A 15,406-nucleotide genomic window follows, 5' to 3' on the forward strand; every position below is an offset into this window, starting at 1 on the left:
AGGATCTCTCTCATCCTGTAAACCAACATACTGAGGAAGGTGAAACGTGTGGCTGCGCTCCTCACATGCTGAAGCAGCAGCAGCCCTTTCCCTGAAGCAAAGTTCCTTCATTCCTCCCTCCCATAACCCTTAGCAGGGGATTTATGGTAATTGAGTTGAGTTTCCAAACTGGCCCTTCCTTCCTTCCGTCCCATATCTGCCAGCTCGAGAAGGCTTGTTTTGTTGCACCTGGGAAGTAAAGTATCTATTTGCGAGAGAGAGAGAATGAGAGAGAGAGACAGAGAGAGAAGGGGAAGGGGTGTTGGCAGTTAGGGTGTGAGCTAGAGAAATGAGGCCTGTCTGCAAAAGGCCATGGGATGGGAGTGCGTGGTTGCAGGTTGTTTGGCTTTGTAAGGCCTACTGCCCGCTTCACTCGAAACTGGGTCTAGGGTTGTCTGTTTGTAGGCTGTAAAAGCCCAGAAAAGCTCTTGTTCTCCAACCAGCAGAGTGGCGCAGCCTATTAGAGTGAGGTTTCAGGATCTCTCTCATCCTGTAAACCAACATACTGAGGAAGGTGAAACGTGTGGCTGCGCTCCTCACATGCTGAAGCAGCAGCATCCCTTTCCCTGAAGCAAAGTTCCTTCATTCCTCACTCCCATAACCCTTAGCAGGGGATTTATGGTAATTGAGTTGAGTTTCCAAACTGGCCCTTCCTTCCTTCCTTCCCATATCTGCCAGCTCGAGAAGGCTTGTTTTGTTGCACCTGGGAAGTAAAGTATCTATTTGCGAGAGAGAGAGAATGAGAGAGAGAGACAGAGAGAGAGAGACAGAGAGAGAAGGGGAAGGGGTGTTGGCAGTTAGGGTGTGAGCTAGAGAAATGAGGCCTGTCTGCAAAAGGCCATGGGATGGGAGTGCGTGGTTGCAGGTTGTTTGGCTTTGTAAGGCCTACTGCCCGCTTCACTCGAAAATGGGTCTAGGGTTGTCGGTTTGTAGGCTGTAAAAGCCCAGAAAAGCTTTTGTTCTCCAACCAGCAGAGTGGCGCAGCGGAAGCGTGCTGGACCCATAACCCAGAGGTCGATGGATCGAAACCATCCTCTGCTAACTTTTTTCAAATTATGTTTTTGTGTCATGGCATTAGGGCACAAAGAGCTGTAAGTGCCTGGATGCAATGTCATTCCTTGAACTTGCTGCCTCGTTCCACTCTTGCGCTAAATAGGAGAGGGTCCCAGCCCAGCCAACAAAATGCACTGTTCAATCAAACCAAACTTAAAACCAAGCTCCTTTTTTAAGGGGTCCCGGGGAAATGTTGGGCTGACCGGCAAGACCTCATGATGCGAACTGCTTCTGCGTCAAACGCAAGCTTTTTTCATTCCCAGCCAATGACTTATTCTTATTTCTAAAGGCCGCTCCATCAGATAGCCCATACAGGCAGGCGTTGGTGGTATAGTGGTGAGCATAGCTGCCTTCCAAGCAGTTGACCCGGGTTCGATTCCCGGCCAACGCAGATCAAATCTTTAAATTGTTCAAAATGCATTTTTTGGAAATCAGACTCATGCTGAAAGCAAAGCTGACACACTTTTCGTGAAAATCAAAACCCCATCCAGGAAAGGTTCTTGCATCCTAGTTTCTGCAACTGTCTATCGGTGAGGGGATTGAAGCGAGCAGGGCTCCTGGCCCCTCCCCGACAAAGCCCTGACGAAGGCCTGACAAAGGCCTATTCGCCTTGCCCTGACGGGCCTTGGTCCCAGCAGGCCACCGAGCACAGCACCTCAGCCTATTAGAGTGAGGTTTCAGGATCTCTCTCATCCTGTAAACCAACATACTGAAGAAGGTGAAACGTGTGGCTGCGCTCCTCACATGCTGAAGCAGCAGCAGCCCTTTCCCTGAAGCAAAGTTCCTTCATTCCTCCCTCCCATAACCCTTAGCAGGGGATTTATGGTAATTGAGTTGAGTTTCCAAACTGGCCCTTCCTTCCTTCCTTCCCATATCTGCCAGCTCGAGAAGGCTTGTTTTGTTGCACCTGGGAAGTAAAGTATCTATTTGCGAGAGAGAGAGAATGAGAGAGAGAGACAGAGAGAGAGAGACAGAGAGAGAAGGGGAAGGGGTGTTGGCAGTTAGGGTGTGAGCTAGAGAAATGAGGCCTGTCTGCAAAAGGCCATGGGATGGGAGTGCGTGGTTGCAGGTTGTTTGGCTTTGTAAGGCCTACTGCCCGCTTCACTCGAAAATGGGTCTAGGGTTGTCGGTTTGTAGGCTGTAAAAGCCCAGAAAAGCTTTTATTCTCCAACCAGCAGAGTGGCGCAGCGGAAGCGTGCTGGGCCCATAACCCAGAGGTCGATGGATCGAAACCATCCTCTGCTAACTTTTTTCAAATTATGTTTTTGTGTCATGGCATTAGGGCACAAAGAGCTGTAAGTGCCTGGATGCAATGTCATTCCTTGAACTTGCTGCCTCGTTCCACTCTTGCGCTAAATAGGAGAGGGTCCCAGCCCAGCCAACAAAATGTACTGTTCAATCAAACCAAACTTAAAACCAAGCTCCTTTTTTAAGGGGTCCCGGGGAAATGTTGGGCTGACCGGCAAGACCTCATGATGCGAACTGCTTCTGCGTCAAACGCAAGCTTTTTTCATTCCCAGCCAATGACTTATTCTTATTCTTATTCTTATTCTAGAGAAATGAGGCCTGTCTGCAAAAGGCCATGGGATGGGAGTGCGTGGTTACAGGTTGTTTGGCTTTGTAAGACCTACTGCCCGCTTCACTCGAAACTGGGTCTAGGGTTGTCTGTTTGTTGGCTGTAAAAGCCCAGAAAAGCTCTTGTTCTCCAACCAGCAGAGTGGCGCAGAGGAAGCGTGCTGGACCCATAGCCCAGAGGTCGATGGATCGAAACCATCCTCTGCTAAGTTTTTTCAAATTATGTTTTTGTGTCATGGCATTAGGGCACAAAGAGCTGTAAGTGCCTGGATGCAATGTCATTCCTTGAACTTGCTGCCTCGTTCCACTCTTGCGCTAAATAGGAGAGGGTCCCAGCCCAGCCAACAAAATGTACTGTTCAATCAAACCAAACTTAAAACCAAGCTCCTTTTTTAAGGGGTCCCGGGGAAATGTTGGGCTGACCGGCAAGACCTCATGATGCGAACTGCTTCTGGGTCAAATGCAAGCTTTTTTCATTCCCAGCCAATGACTTATTCTTATTTCTAAGGGGCGCTCCATCACATAGCCCAGACAGGCAGGCGTTGGTGGTATAGTGGTGAGCATAGCTGCCTTCCAAGCAGTTAACCCGGGTTCGATTCCCGGCCAACGCAGATCAAATCTTTAAATTGTTCAAAATGCATTTTTGGGAAATCAGACTCATGCTGAAAGCAAAGCTGACACACTTTTCGCGAAAATCAAAACCCCATCCAGGAAAGGTTCTTGCATCCTAGTTTCTGCAACTGTCTATCGGTGAGGGGATTGAAGCGAGCAGGGCTCCTGGCCCCTCCCCGACAAAGCCCTGACGAAGGCCTGACAAAGGCCTATTCGCCTTGCCCTGACGGGCCTTGGTCCCAGCAGGCCACCGAGCACAGCACCTCAGCCTATTAGAGTGAGGTTTCAGGATCTCTCTCATCCTGTAAACCAACATACTGAAGAAGGTGAAACGTGTGGCTGCGCTCCTCACATGCTGAAGCAGCAGCAGCCCTTTCCCTGAAGCAAAGTTCCTTCATTCCTCACTCCCATAACCCTTAGCAGGGGATTTATGGTAATTGAGTTGAGTTTCCAAACTGGCCCTTCCTTCCTTCCTTCCCATATCTGCCAGCTCGAGAAGGCTTGTTTTGTTGCACCTGGGAAGTAAAGTATCTATTTGCGAGAGAGAGAGAATGAGAGAGAGAGACAGAGAGAGAGAGACAGAGAGAGAAGGGGAAGGGGTGTTGGCAGTTAGGGTGTGAGCTAGAGAAATGAGGCCTGTCTGCAAAAGGCCATGGGATGGGAGTGCGTGGTTGCAGGTTGTTTGGCTTTGTAAGGCCTACTGCCCGCTTCACTCGAAAATGGGTCTAGGGTTGTCGGTTTGTAGGCTGTAAAAGCCCAGAAAAGCTTTTATTCTCCAACCAGCAGAGTGGCGCAGCGGAAGCGTGCTGGTCCCATAACCCAGAGGTCGATGGATCGAAACCATCCTCTGCTAACTTTTTTCAAATTATGTTTTTGTGTCATGGCATTAGGGCACAAAGAGCTGTAAGTGCCTGGATGCAATGTCATTCCTTGAACTTGCTGCCTCGTTCCACTCTTGCGCTAAATAGGAGAGGGTCCCAGCCCAGCCAACAAAATGTACTGTTCAATCAAACCAAACTTAAAACCAAGCTCCTTTTTTAAGGGGTCCCGGGGAAATGTTGGGCTGACCGGCAAGACCTCATGATGCGAACTGCTTCTGCGTCAAACGCAAGCTTTTTTCATTCCCAGCCAATGACTTATTCTTATTTCTAAGGGACGCTCCATCAGATAGCCCAGACAGGCAGGCGTTGGTGGTATAGTGGTGAGCATAGCTGCCTTCCAAGCAGTTGACCCGGGTTTGATTCCCGGCCAACGCAGATCAAATCTTTAAATTGTTCAAAATGCATTTTTTGGAAATCAGACTCATGCTGAAAGCAAAGCTGACACACTTTTCGTGAAAATCAAAACCCCATCCAGGAAAGGTTCTTGCATCCTAGTTTCTGCAACTGTCTATCGGTGAGGGGATTGAAGCGAGCAGGGCTCCTGGCCCCTCCCCGACAAAGCCCTGACGAAGGCCTGACAAAGGCCTATTCGCCTTGCCCTGACGGGCAACGGTCCCAGCAGGCCACCGAGCACAGCACCTCAGCCTATTAGAGTGAGGTTTCAGGATCTCTCTCATCCTGTAAACCAACATACTGAGGAAGGTGAAACGTGTGGCTGCGCTCCTCATATGCTGAAGCAGCAGCAGCCCTTTCCCTGAAGCAAAGTTCCTTCATTCCTCACTCCCATAACCCTTAGCAGGGGATTTATGGTAATTGAGTTGAGTTTCCAAACTGGCCCTTCCTTCCTTCCTTCCCATATCTGCCAGCTCGAGAAGGCTTGTTTTGTTGCACCTGGGAAGTAAAGTATCTATTTGCGAGAGAGAGAGAATGAGAGAGAGAGACAGAGAGAGAGAGACAGAGAGAGAAGGGGAAGGGGTGTTGGCAGTTAGGGTGTGAGCTAGAGAAATGAGGCCTGTCTGCAAAAGGCCATGGGATGGGAGTGCGTGGTTGCAGGTTGTTTGGCTTTGTAAGGCCTACTGCCCGCTTCACTCGAAACTGGGTCTAGGGTTGTCGGTTTGTAGGCTGTAAAAGCCCAGAAAATCTCTTGTTCTCCAACCAGCAGAGTGGCGCAGCGGAAGCGTGCTGGGCCCATAACCCAGCGGTCGATGGATCGAAACCATCCTCTGCTAAGTTTTTTCAAATTATGTTTTTGTGTCATGGCATTAGGGCACAAAGAGCTGTAAGTGCCTGGATGCAATGTCATTCCTTGAACTTGCTGCCTCGTTCCACTCTTGCGCTAAATAGGAGAGGGTCCCAGCCCAGCCAACAAAATGTACTGTTCAATCAAACCAAACTTAAAACCAAGCTCCTTTTTTAAGGGGTCCCGGGGAAATGTTGGGCTGACCGGCAAGACCTCATGATGCGAACTGCTTCTGCGTCAATCGCAAGCTTTTTTCATTCCCAGCCAATGACTTATTCTTATTTCTAAGGGGCGCTCCATCAGATAGCCCAGACAGGGAGGCGTTGGTGGTATAGTGGTGAGCATAGCTGCCTTCCAAGCAGTTGACCCGGGTTCGATTCCCGGCCAACGCAGATCAAATCTTTAAATTGTTCAAAATGCATTTTTTGGAAATCAGACTCATGCTGAAAGCAAAGCTGACACACTTTTCGTGAAAATCAAAACCCCATCCAGGAAAGGTTCTTGCATCCTAGTTTCTGCAACTGTCTGTCGGTGAGGGGATTGAAGCGAGCAGGGCTCCTGGCCCCTCCCCGACAAAATGCAATGTCATTCCTTGAACTTGCTGCCTCGTTCCACTCTTGCGCTAAATAGGAGAGGGTCCCAGCCCAGCCAACAAAATGTACTGTTCAATCAAACCAAACTTAAAACCAAGCTCCTTTTTTAAGGGGTCCCGGGGAAATGTTGGGCTGACCGGCAAGACCTCATGATGCGAACTGCTTCTGCGTCAAACGCAAGCTTTTTTCATTCCCAGCCAATGACTTATTCTTATTCTTATTCTTATTCTAGAGAAATGAGGCCTGTCTGCAAAAGGCCATGGGATGGGAGTGCGTGGTTACAGGTTGTTTGGCTTTGTAAGGCCTACTGCCCGCTTCACTCGAAACTGGGTCTAGGGTTGTCGGTTTGTAGGCTGTAAAAGCCCAGAAAAGCTCTTGTTCTCCAACCAGCAGAGTGGCGCAGCGGAAGCGTGCTGGGCCCATAACCCAGAGGTCGATGGATCGAAACCATCCTCTGCTAAGTTTTTTCAAATTATGTTTTTGTGTCATGGCATTAGGGAACAAAGAGCTGTAAGTGCCTGGATGCAATGTCATTCCTTGAACTTGCTGCCTCGTTCCACTCTTGCGCTAAATAGGAGAGGGTCCCAGCCCAGCCAACAAAATGTACTGTTCAATCAAACCAAACTTAAAACCAAGCTCCTTTTTTAAGGGGTCCCGGGGAAATGTTGGGCTGACCGGCAAGACCTCATGATGCGAACTGCTTCTGGGTCAAACGCAAGCTTTTTTCATTCCCAGCCAATGACTTATTCTTATTTCTGAGGGGCGCTCCATCACATAGCCCAGACAGGCAGGCGTTGGTGGTATAGTGGTGAGCATAGCTGCCTTCCAAGCAGTTGACCCGGGTTCGATTCCCGGCCAACGCAGATCAAATCTTTAAATTGTTCAAAATGCATTTTTGGGAAATCAGACTCATGCTGAAAGCAAAGCTGACACACTTTTAGCGAAAATCAAAACCCCATCCAGGAAAGGTTCTTGCATCCTAGTTTCTGCAACTGTCTATCGGTGAGGGGATTGAAGCGAGCAGGGCTCCTGGCCCCTCCCCGACAAAGCCCTGACGAAGGCCTGACAAAGGCCTATTCGCCTTGCCCTGACGGGCAAAGGTCCCAGCAGGCCACCGAGCACAGCACCTCAGCCTATTAGAGTGAGGTTTCAGGATCTCTCTCATCCTGTAAACCAACATACTGAGGAAGGTGAAACGTGTGGCTGCGCTCCTCACATGCTGAAGCAGCAGCAGCCCTTTCCCTGAAGCAAAGTTCCTTCATTCCTCCCCCCCATAACCCTTAGCAGGGGATTTATGGTAATTGAGTTGAGTTTCCAAACTGGCCCTTCCTTCCTTCCTTCACATATCTGCCAGCTCGAGAAGGCTTGTTTTGTTGCACCTGGGAAGTAAAGTATCTACTTGCGAGAGAGAGAGAATGAGAGAGAGAGACAGAGAGAGAGAGACAGAGAGAGAAGGGGAAGGGGTGTTGGCAGTTAGGGTGTGAGCTAGAGAAATGAGGCCTGTCTGCAAAAGGCCATGGGATGGGAGTGCGTGGTTGCAGTTTGTTTGGCTTTGTAAGGCCTACTGCCCGCTTCACTCGAAACTGGGTCTAGGGTTGTCGGTTTGTAGGCTGTAAAAGCCCAGAAAAGCTTTTGTTCTCCAACCAGCAGAGTGGCGCAGCGGAAGCGTGCTGGGCCCTTAACCAAGAGGTCGATGGATCGAAACCATCCTCTGCTAACTTTTTTCAAATTATGTTTTTGTGTCATGGCATTAGGGCACAAAGAGCTGTAAGTGCCTGGATGCAATGTCATTCCTTGAACTTGCTGCCTCGTTCCACTCTTGCGCTAAATAGGAGAGGGTCCCAGCCCAGCCAACAAAATGTACTGTTCAATCAAACCAAACTTAAAACCAAGCTCCTTTTTTAAGGGGTCCCGGGGAAATGTTGGGCTGACCGGCAAGACCTCATGATGCGAACTGCTTCTGCGTCAAACGCAAGCTTTTTTCATTCCCAGCCAATGACTTATTCTTATTTCTAAGGGACGCTCCATCAGATAGCCCAGACAGGCAGGCGTTGGTGGTATAGTGGTGAGCATAGCTGCCTTCCAAGCAGTTGACCCGGGTTTGATTCCCGGCCAACGCAGATCAAATCTTTAAATTGTTCAAAATGCATTTTTTGGAAATCAGACTCATGCTGAAAGCAAAGCTGACACACTTTTCGTGAAAATCAAAACCCCATCCAGGAAAGGTTCTTGCATCCTAGTTTCTGCAACTGTCTATCGGTGAGGGGATTGAAGCGAGCAGGGCTCCTGGCCCCTCCCCGACAAAGCCCTGACGAAGGCCTGACAAAGGCCTATTCGCCTTGCCCTGACGGGCAACGGTCCCAGCAGGCCACCGAGCACAGCACCTCAGCCTATTAGAGTGAGGTTTCAGGATCTCTCTCATCCTGTAAACCAACATACTGAGGAAGGTGAAACGTGTGGCTGCGCTCCTCATATGCTGAAGCAGCAGCAGCCCTTTCCCTGAAGCAAAGTTCCTTCATTCCTCACTCCCATAACCCTTAGCAGGGGATTTATGGTAATTGAGTTGAGTTTCCAAACTGGCCCTTCCTTCCTTCCTTCCCATATCTGCCAGCTCGAGAAGGCTTGTTTTGTTGCACCTGGGAAGTAAAGTATCTATTTGCGAGAGAGAGAGAATGAGAGAGAGAGACAGAGAGAGAGAGACAGAGAGAGAAGGGGAAGGGGTGTTGGCAGTTAGGGTGTGAGCTAGAGAAATGAGGCCTGTCTGCAAAAGGCCATGGGATGGGAGTGCGTGGTTGCAGGTTGTTTGGCTTTGTAAGGCCTACTGCCCGCTTCACTCGAAACTGGGTCTAGGGTTGTCGGTTTGTAGGCTGTAAAAGCCCAGAAAATCTCTTGTTCTCCAACCAGCAGAGTGGCGCAGCGGAAGCGTGCTGGGCCCATAACCCAGCGGTCGATGGATCGAAACCATCCTCTGCTAAGTTTTTTCAAATTATGTTTTTGTGTCATGGCATTAGGGCACAAAGAGCTGTAAGTGCCTGGATGCAATGTCATTCCTTGAACTTGCTGCCTCGTTCCACTCTTGCGCTAAATAGGAGAGGGTCCCAGCCCAGCCAACAAAATGTACTGTTCAATCAAACCAAACTTAAAACCAAGCTCCTTTTTTAAGGGGTCCCGGGGAAATGTTGGGCTGACCGGCAAGACCTCATGATGCGAACTGCTTCTGCGTCAATCGCAAGCTTTTTTCATTCCCAGCCAATGACTTATTCTTATTTCTAAGGGGCGCTCCATCAGATAGCCCAGACAGGGAGGCGTTGGTGGTATAGTGGTGAGCATAGCTGCCTTCCAAGCAGTTGACCCGGGTTCGATTCCCGGCCAACGCAGATCAAATCTTTAAATTGTTCAAAATGCATTTTTTGGAAATCAGACTCATGCTGAAAGCAAAGCTGACACACTTTTCGTGAAAATCAAAACCCCATCCAGGAAAGGTTCTTGCATCCTAGTTTCTGCAACTGTCTATCGGTGAGGGGATTGAAGCGAGCAGGGCTCCTGGCCCCTCCCCGACAAAATGCAATGTCATTCCTTGAACTTGCTGCCTCGTTCCACTCTTGCGCTAAATAGGAGAGGGTCCCAGCCCAGCCAACAAAATGTACTGTTCAATCAAACCAAACTTAAAACCAAGCTCCTTTTTTAAGGGGTCCCGGGGAAATGTTGGGCTGACCGGCAAGACCTCATGATGCGAACTGCTTCTGCGTCAAACGCAAGCTTTTTTCATTCCCAGCCAATGACTTATTCTTATTCTTATTCTTATTCTAGAGAAATGAGGCCTGTCTGCAAAAGGCCATGGGATGGGAGTGCGTGGTTACAGGTTGTTTGGCTTTGTAAGGCCTACTGCCCGCTTCACTCGAAACTGGGTCTAGGGTTGTCTGTTTGTTGGCTGTAAAAGCCCAGAAAAGCTCTTGTTCTCCAACCAGCAGAGTGGCGCAGAGGAAGCGTGCTGGACCCATAGCCCAGAGGTCGATGGATCGAAACCATCCTCTGCTAAGTTTTTTCAAATTATGTTTTTGTGTCATGGCATTAGGGCACAAAGAGCTGTAAGTGCCTGGATGCAATGTCATTCCTTGAACTTGCTGCCTCGTTCCACTCTTGCGCTAAATAGGAGAGGGTCCCAGCCCAGCCAACAAAATGTACTGTTCAATCAAACCAAACTTAAAACCAAGCTCCTTTTTTAAGGGGTCCCGGGGAAATGTTGGGCTGACCGGCAAGACCTCATGATGCGAACTGCTTCTGGGTCAAATGCAAGCTTTTTTCATTCCCAGCCAATGACTTATTCTTATTTCTAAGGGGCGCTCCATCACATAGCCCAGACAGGCAGGCGTTGGTGGTATAGTGGTGAGCATAGCTGCCTTCCAAGCAGTTAACCCGGGTTCGATTCCCGGCCAACGCAGATCAAATCTTTAAATTGTTCAAAATGCATTTTTGGGAAATCAGACTCATGCTGAAAGCAAAGCTGACACACTTTTCGCGAAAATCAAAACCCCATCCAGGAAAGGTTCTTGCATCCTAGTTTCTGCAACTGTCTATCGGTGAGGGGATTGAAGCGAGCAGGGCTCCTGGCCCCTCCCCGACAAAGCCCTGACGAAGGCCTGACAAAGGCCTATTCGCCTTGCCCTGACGGGCAACGGTCCCAGCAGGCTACCTAGCACAGCACCTCAGCCTATTAGAGTGAGGTTTCAGGATCTCTCTCATCCTGTAAACCAACATACTGAGGAAGGTGAAACGTGTGGCTGCGCTCCTCACATGCTGAAGCAGCAGCAGCCCTTTCCCTGAAGCAAAGTTCCTTCATTCCTCACTCCCATAACCCTTAGCAGGGGATTTATGGTAATTGAGTTGAGTTTCCAAACTGGCCCTTCCTTCCTTCCTTCCCATATCTGCCAGCTCGAGAAGGCTTGTTTTGTTGCACCTGGGAAGTAAAGTATCTATTTGCGAGAGAGAGAGAATGAGAGAGAGAGACAGAGAGAGAGAGACAGAGAGAGAAGGGGAAGGGGTGTTGGCAGTTAGGGTGTGAGCTAGAGAAATGAGGCCTGTCTGCAAAAGGCCATGGGATGGGAGTGCGTGGTTGCAGGTTGTTTGGCTTTGTAAGGCCTACTGCCCGCTTCACTCGAAACTGGGTCTAGGGTTGTCGGTTTGTAGGCTGTAAAAGCCCAGAAAATCTCTTGTGCTCCAACCAGCAGAGTGGCGCAGCGGAAGCGTGCTGGGCCCATAACCCAGCGGTCGATGGATCGAAACCATCCTCTGCTAAGTTTTTTCAAATTATGTTTTTGTGTCATGGCATTAGGGCACAAAGAGCTGTAAGTGCCTGGATGCAATGTCATTCCTTGAACTTGCTGCCTCGTTCCACTCTTGCGCTAAATAGGAGAGGGTCCCAGCCCAGCCAACAAAATGTACTGTTCAATCAAACCAAACTTAAAACCAAGCTCCTTTTTTAAGGGGTCCCGGGGAAATGTTGGGCTGACCGGCAAGACCTCATGATGCGAACTGCTTCTGCGTCAATCGCAAGCTTTTTTCATTCCCAGCCAATGACTTATTCTTATTTCTAAGGGGCGCTCCATCAGATAGCCCAGACAGGGAGGCGTTGGTGGTATAGTGGTGAGCATAGCTGCCTTCCAAGCAGTTGACCAGGGTTCGATTCCCGGCCAACGCAGATCAAATCTTTAAATTGTTCAAAATGCATTTTTTGGAAATCAGACTCATGCTGAAAGCAAAGCTGACACACTTTTCGTGAAAATCAAAACCCCATCCAGGAAAGGTTCTTGCATCCTAGTTTCTGCAACTGTCTATCGGTGAGGGGATTGAAGCGAGCAGGGCTCCTGGCCCCTCCCCGACAAAATGCAATGTCATTCCTTGAACTTGCTGCCTCGTTCCACTCTTACGCTAAATAGGAGAGGGTCCCAGCCCAGCCAACAAAATGTACTGTTCAATCAAACCAAACTTAAAACCAAGCTCCTTTTTTGGGGGGTCCCGGGGAAATGTTGGGCTGACCGGCAAGACCTCATGATGCGAACTGCTTCTGCGTCAAACGCAAGCTTTTTTCATTCCCAGCCAATGACTTATTCTTATTCTTATTCTAGAGAAATGAGGCCTGTCTGCAAAAGGCCATGGGATGGGAGTGCGTGGTTACAGGTTGTTTGGCTTTGTAAGGCCTACTGCCCGCTTCACTCGAAACTGGGTCTAGGGTTGTCTGTTTGTTGGCTGTAAAAGCCCAGAAAAGCTCTTGTTCTCCAACCAGCAGAGTGGCGCAGAGGAAGCGTGCTGGACCCATAGCCCAGAGGTCGATGGATCGAAACCATCCTCTGCTAAGTTTTTTCAAATTATGTTTTTGTGTCATGGCATTAGGGCACAAAGAGCTGTAAGTGCCTGGATGCAATGTCATTCCTTGAACTTGCTGCCTCGTTCCACTCTTGCGCTAAATAGGAGAGGGTCCCAGCCCAGCCAACAAAATGTACTGTTCAATCAAACCAAACTTAAAACCAAGCTCCTTTTTTAAGGGGTCCCGGGGAAATGTTGGGCTGACCGGCAAGACCTCATGATGCGAACTGCTTCTGGGTCAAATGCAAGCTTTTTTCATTCCCAGCCAATGACTTATTCTTATTTCTAAGGGGCGCTCCATCACATAGCCCAGACAGGCAGGCGTTGGTGGTATAGTGGTGAGCATAGCTGCCTTCCAAGCAGTTAACCCGGGTTCGATTCCCGGCCAACGCAGATCAAATCTTTAAATTGTTCAAAATGCATTTTTGGGAAATCAGACTCATGCTGAAAGCAAAGCTGACACACTTTTCGCGAAAATCAAAACCCCATCCAGGAAAGGTTCTTGCATCCTAGTTTCTGCAACTGTCTATCGGTGAGGGGATTGAAGCGAGCAGGGCTCCTGGCCCCTCCCCGACAAAGCCCTGACGAAGGCCTGACAAAGGCCTATTCGCCTTGCCCTGACGGGCAAAGGTCCCAGCAGGCCACCGAGCACAGCACCTCAGCCTATTAGAGTGAGGTTTCAGGATCTCTCTCATCCTGTAAACCAACATACTGAGGAAGGTGAAACGTGTGGCTGCGCTCCTCACATGCTGAAGCAGCAGCAGCCCTTTCCCTGAAGCAAAGTTCCTTCATTCCTCACTCCCATAACCCTTAGCAGGGGATTTATGGTAATTGAGTTGAGTTTCCAAACTTGCCCTTCCTTCCTTCCTTCCCATATCTGCCAGCTCGAGAAGGCTTGTTTTGTTGCACCTGGGAAGTAAAGTATCTATTTGCGAGAGAGAGAGAATGAGAGAGAGAGACAGAGAGAGAGAGACAGAGAGAGAAGGGGAAGGGGTGTTGGCAGTTAGGGTGTGAGCTAGAGAAATGAGGCCTGTCTGCAAAAGGCCATGGGATGGGAGTGCGTGGTTGCAGGTTGTTTGGCTTTGTAAGGCCTACTGCCCGCTTCACTCGAAACTGGGTCTAGGGTTGTCTGTTTGTAGGCTGTAAAAGCCCAGAAAAGCTCTTGTTCTCCAACCAGCAGAGTGGCGCAGCGGAAGCGTGCTGGGCCCATAACCCAGCGGTCGATGGATCGAAACCATCCTCTGCTAAGTTTTTTCAAATTATGTTTTTGTGTCATGGCATTAGGGCACAAAGAGCTGTAAGTGCCTGGATGCAATGTCATTCCTTGAACTTGCTGCCTCGTTCCACTCTTGCGCTAAATAGGAGAGGGTCCCAGCCCAGCCAACAAAATGTACTGTTCAATCAAACCAAACTTAAAACCAAGCTCCTTTTTTAAGGGGTCCCGGGGAAATGTTGGGCTGACCGGCAAGACCTCATGATGCGAACTGCTTCTGCGTCAATCGCAAGCTTTTTTCATTCCCAGCCAATGACTTATTCTTATTTCTAAGGGGCGCTCCATCAGATAGCCCAGACAGGGAGGCGTTGGTGGTATAGTGGTGAGCATAGCTGCCTTCCAAGCAGTTGACCCGGGTTCGATTCCCGGCCAACGCAGATCAAATCTTTAAATTGTTCAAAATGCATTTTTTGGAAATCAGACTCATGCTGAAAGCAAAGCTGACACACTTTTCGTGAAAATCAAAACCCCATCCAGGAAAGGTTCTTGCATCCTAGTTTCTGCAACTGTCTATCGGTGAGGGGATTGAAGCGAGCAGGGCTCCTGGCCCCTCCCCAACAAAATGCAATGTCATTCCTTGAACTTGCTGCCTCGTTCCACTCTTGCGCTAAATAGGAGAGGGTCCCAGCCCAGCAAACAAAATGTACTGTTCAATCAAACCAAACTTAAAACCAAGCTCCTTTTTTAAGGGGTCCCGGGGAAATGTTGGGCTGACCGGCAAGACCTCATGATGCGAACTGCTTCTGGGTCAAACGCAAGCTTTTTTCATTCCCAGCCAATGACTTATTCTTATTTCTGAGGGGCGCTCCATCACATAGCCCAGACAGGCAGGCGTTGGTGGTATAGTGGTGAGCATAGCTGCCTTCCAAGCAGTTGACCCGGGTTCGATTCCCGGCCAACGCAGATCAAATCTTTAAATTGTTCAAAATGCATTTTTGGGAAATCAGACTCATGCTGAAAGCAAAGCTGACACACTTTTCGCGAAAATCAAAACCCCATCCAGGAAAGGTTCTTGCATCCTAGTTTCTGCAACTGTCTATCGGTGAGGGGATTGAAGCGAGCAGGGCTCCTGGCCCCTCCCCGACAAAGCCCTGACGAAGGCCTGACAAAGGCCTATTCGCCTTGCCCTGACGGGCAAAGGTCCCAGCAGGCCACCGAGCACAGCACCTCAGCCTATTAGAGTGAGGTTTCAGGATCTCTCTCATCCTGTAAACCAACATACTGAGGAAGGTGAAACGTGTGGCTGCGCTCCTCACATGCTGAAGCAGCAGCAGCCCTTTCCCTGAAGCAAAGTTCCTTCATTCCTCCCCCCCATAACCCTTAGCAGGGGATTTATGGTAATTGAGTTGAGTTTCCAAACTGGCCCTTCCTTCCTTCCTTCACATATCTGCCAGCTCGAGAAGGCTTGTTTTGTTGCACCTGGGAAGTAAAGTATCTACTTGCGAGAGAGAGAGAATGAGAGAGAGAGACAGAGAGAGAGAGACAGAGAGAGAAGGGGAAGGGGTGTTGGCAGTTAGGGTGTGAGCTAGAGAAATGAGGCCTGTCTGCAAAAGGCCATGGGATGGGAGTGCGTGGTTGCAGTTTGTTTGGCTTTGTAAGGCCTACTGCCCGCTTCACTCGAAACTGGGTCTAGGGTTGTCGGTTTGTAGGCTGTAAAAGCCCAGAAAAGCTTTTGTTCTCCAGCCAGCAGAGTGGCGCAGCGGAAGCGTGCTGGGCCCATAACCCAGAGGTCGATGGATCGAAACCATCCTCTGCTAACTTTTTTCAAATTATGTTT

The 15,406-nt window shown here is 49.4% G+C and overlaps 6 non-coding genes across 6 annotated transcripts; all 6 read left to right on the forward strand.

Annotated features, from left to right (window-relative positions):
- The first annotated feature begins 1,411 nt into the window (after positions 1–1,411).
- TRNAG-UCC (transfer RNA glycine (anticodon UCC)) lies at positions 1,412–1,483 on the forward strand. The gene has a single exon. It is a non-coding gene; the product is annotated as a tRNA-Gly (tRNA).
- Positions 1,484–5,720: 4,237 nt separating this feature from the next.
- TRNAG-UCC (transfer RNA glycine (anticodon UCC)) lies at positions 5,721–5,792 on the forward strand. Its single transcript has one exon. It is a non-coding gene; the product is annotated as a tRNA-Gly (tRNA).
- Positions 5,793–6,784: 992 nt separating this feature from the next.
- On the forward strand, positions 6,785–6,856 carry TRNAG-UCC (transfer RNA glycine (anticodon UCC)). The gene has a single exon. It is a non-coding gene; the product is annotated as a tRNA-Gly (tRNA).
- Positions 6,857–9,298: 2,442 nt separating this feature from the next.
- TRNAG-UCC (transfer RNA glycine (anticodon UCC)) lies at positions 9,299–9,370 on the forward strand. The gene has a single exon. It is a non-coding gene; the product is annotated as a tRNA-Gly (tRNA).
- A 4,564-nt stretch (positions 9,371–13,934) lies between these two features.
- On the forward strand, positions 13,935–14,006 carry TRNAG-UCC (transfer RNA glycine (anticodon UCC)). Its single transcript has one exon. It is a non-coding gene; the product is annotated as a tRNA-Gly (tRNA).
- A 454-nt stretch (positions 14,007–14,460) lies between these two features.
- Positions 14,461–14,532, forward strand: TRNAG-UCC (transfer RNA glycine (anticodon UCC)). The gene has a single exon. It is a non-coding gene; the product is annotated as a tRNA-Gly (tRNA).
- Positions 14,533–15,406: the final 874 nt, after the last annotated feature.

The sequence above is a fragment of the Ambystoma mexicanum genome, chromosome 6q (assembly GCF_040938575.1).
Source record: "Ambystoma mexicanum isolate Mex_15411 chromosome 6q, UKY_AmexF1_1, whole genome shotgun sequence".
Classification (NCBI taxonomy): Eukaryota; Metazoa; Chordata; class Amphibia; order Caudata; family Ambystomatidae; genus Ambystoma; species Ambystoma mexicanum.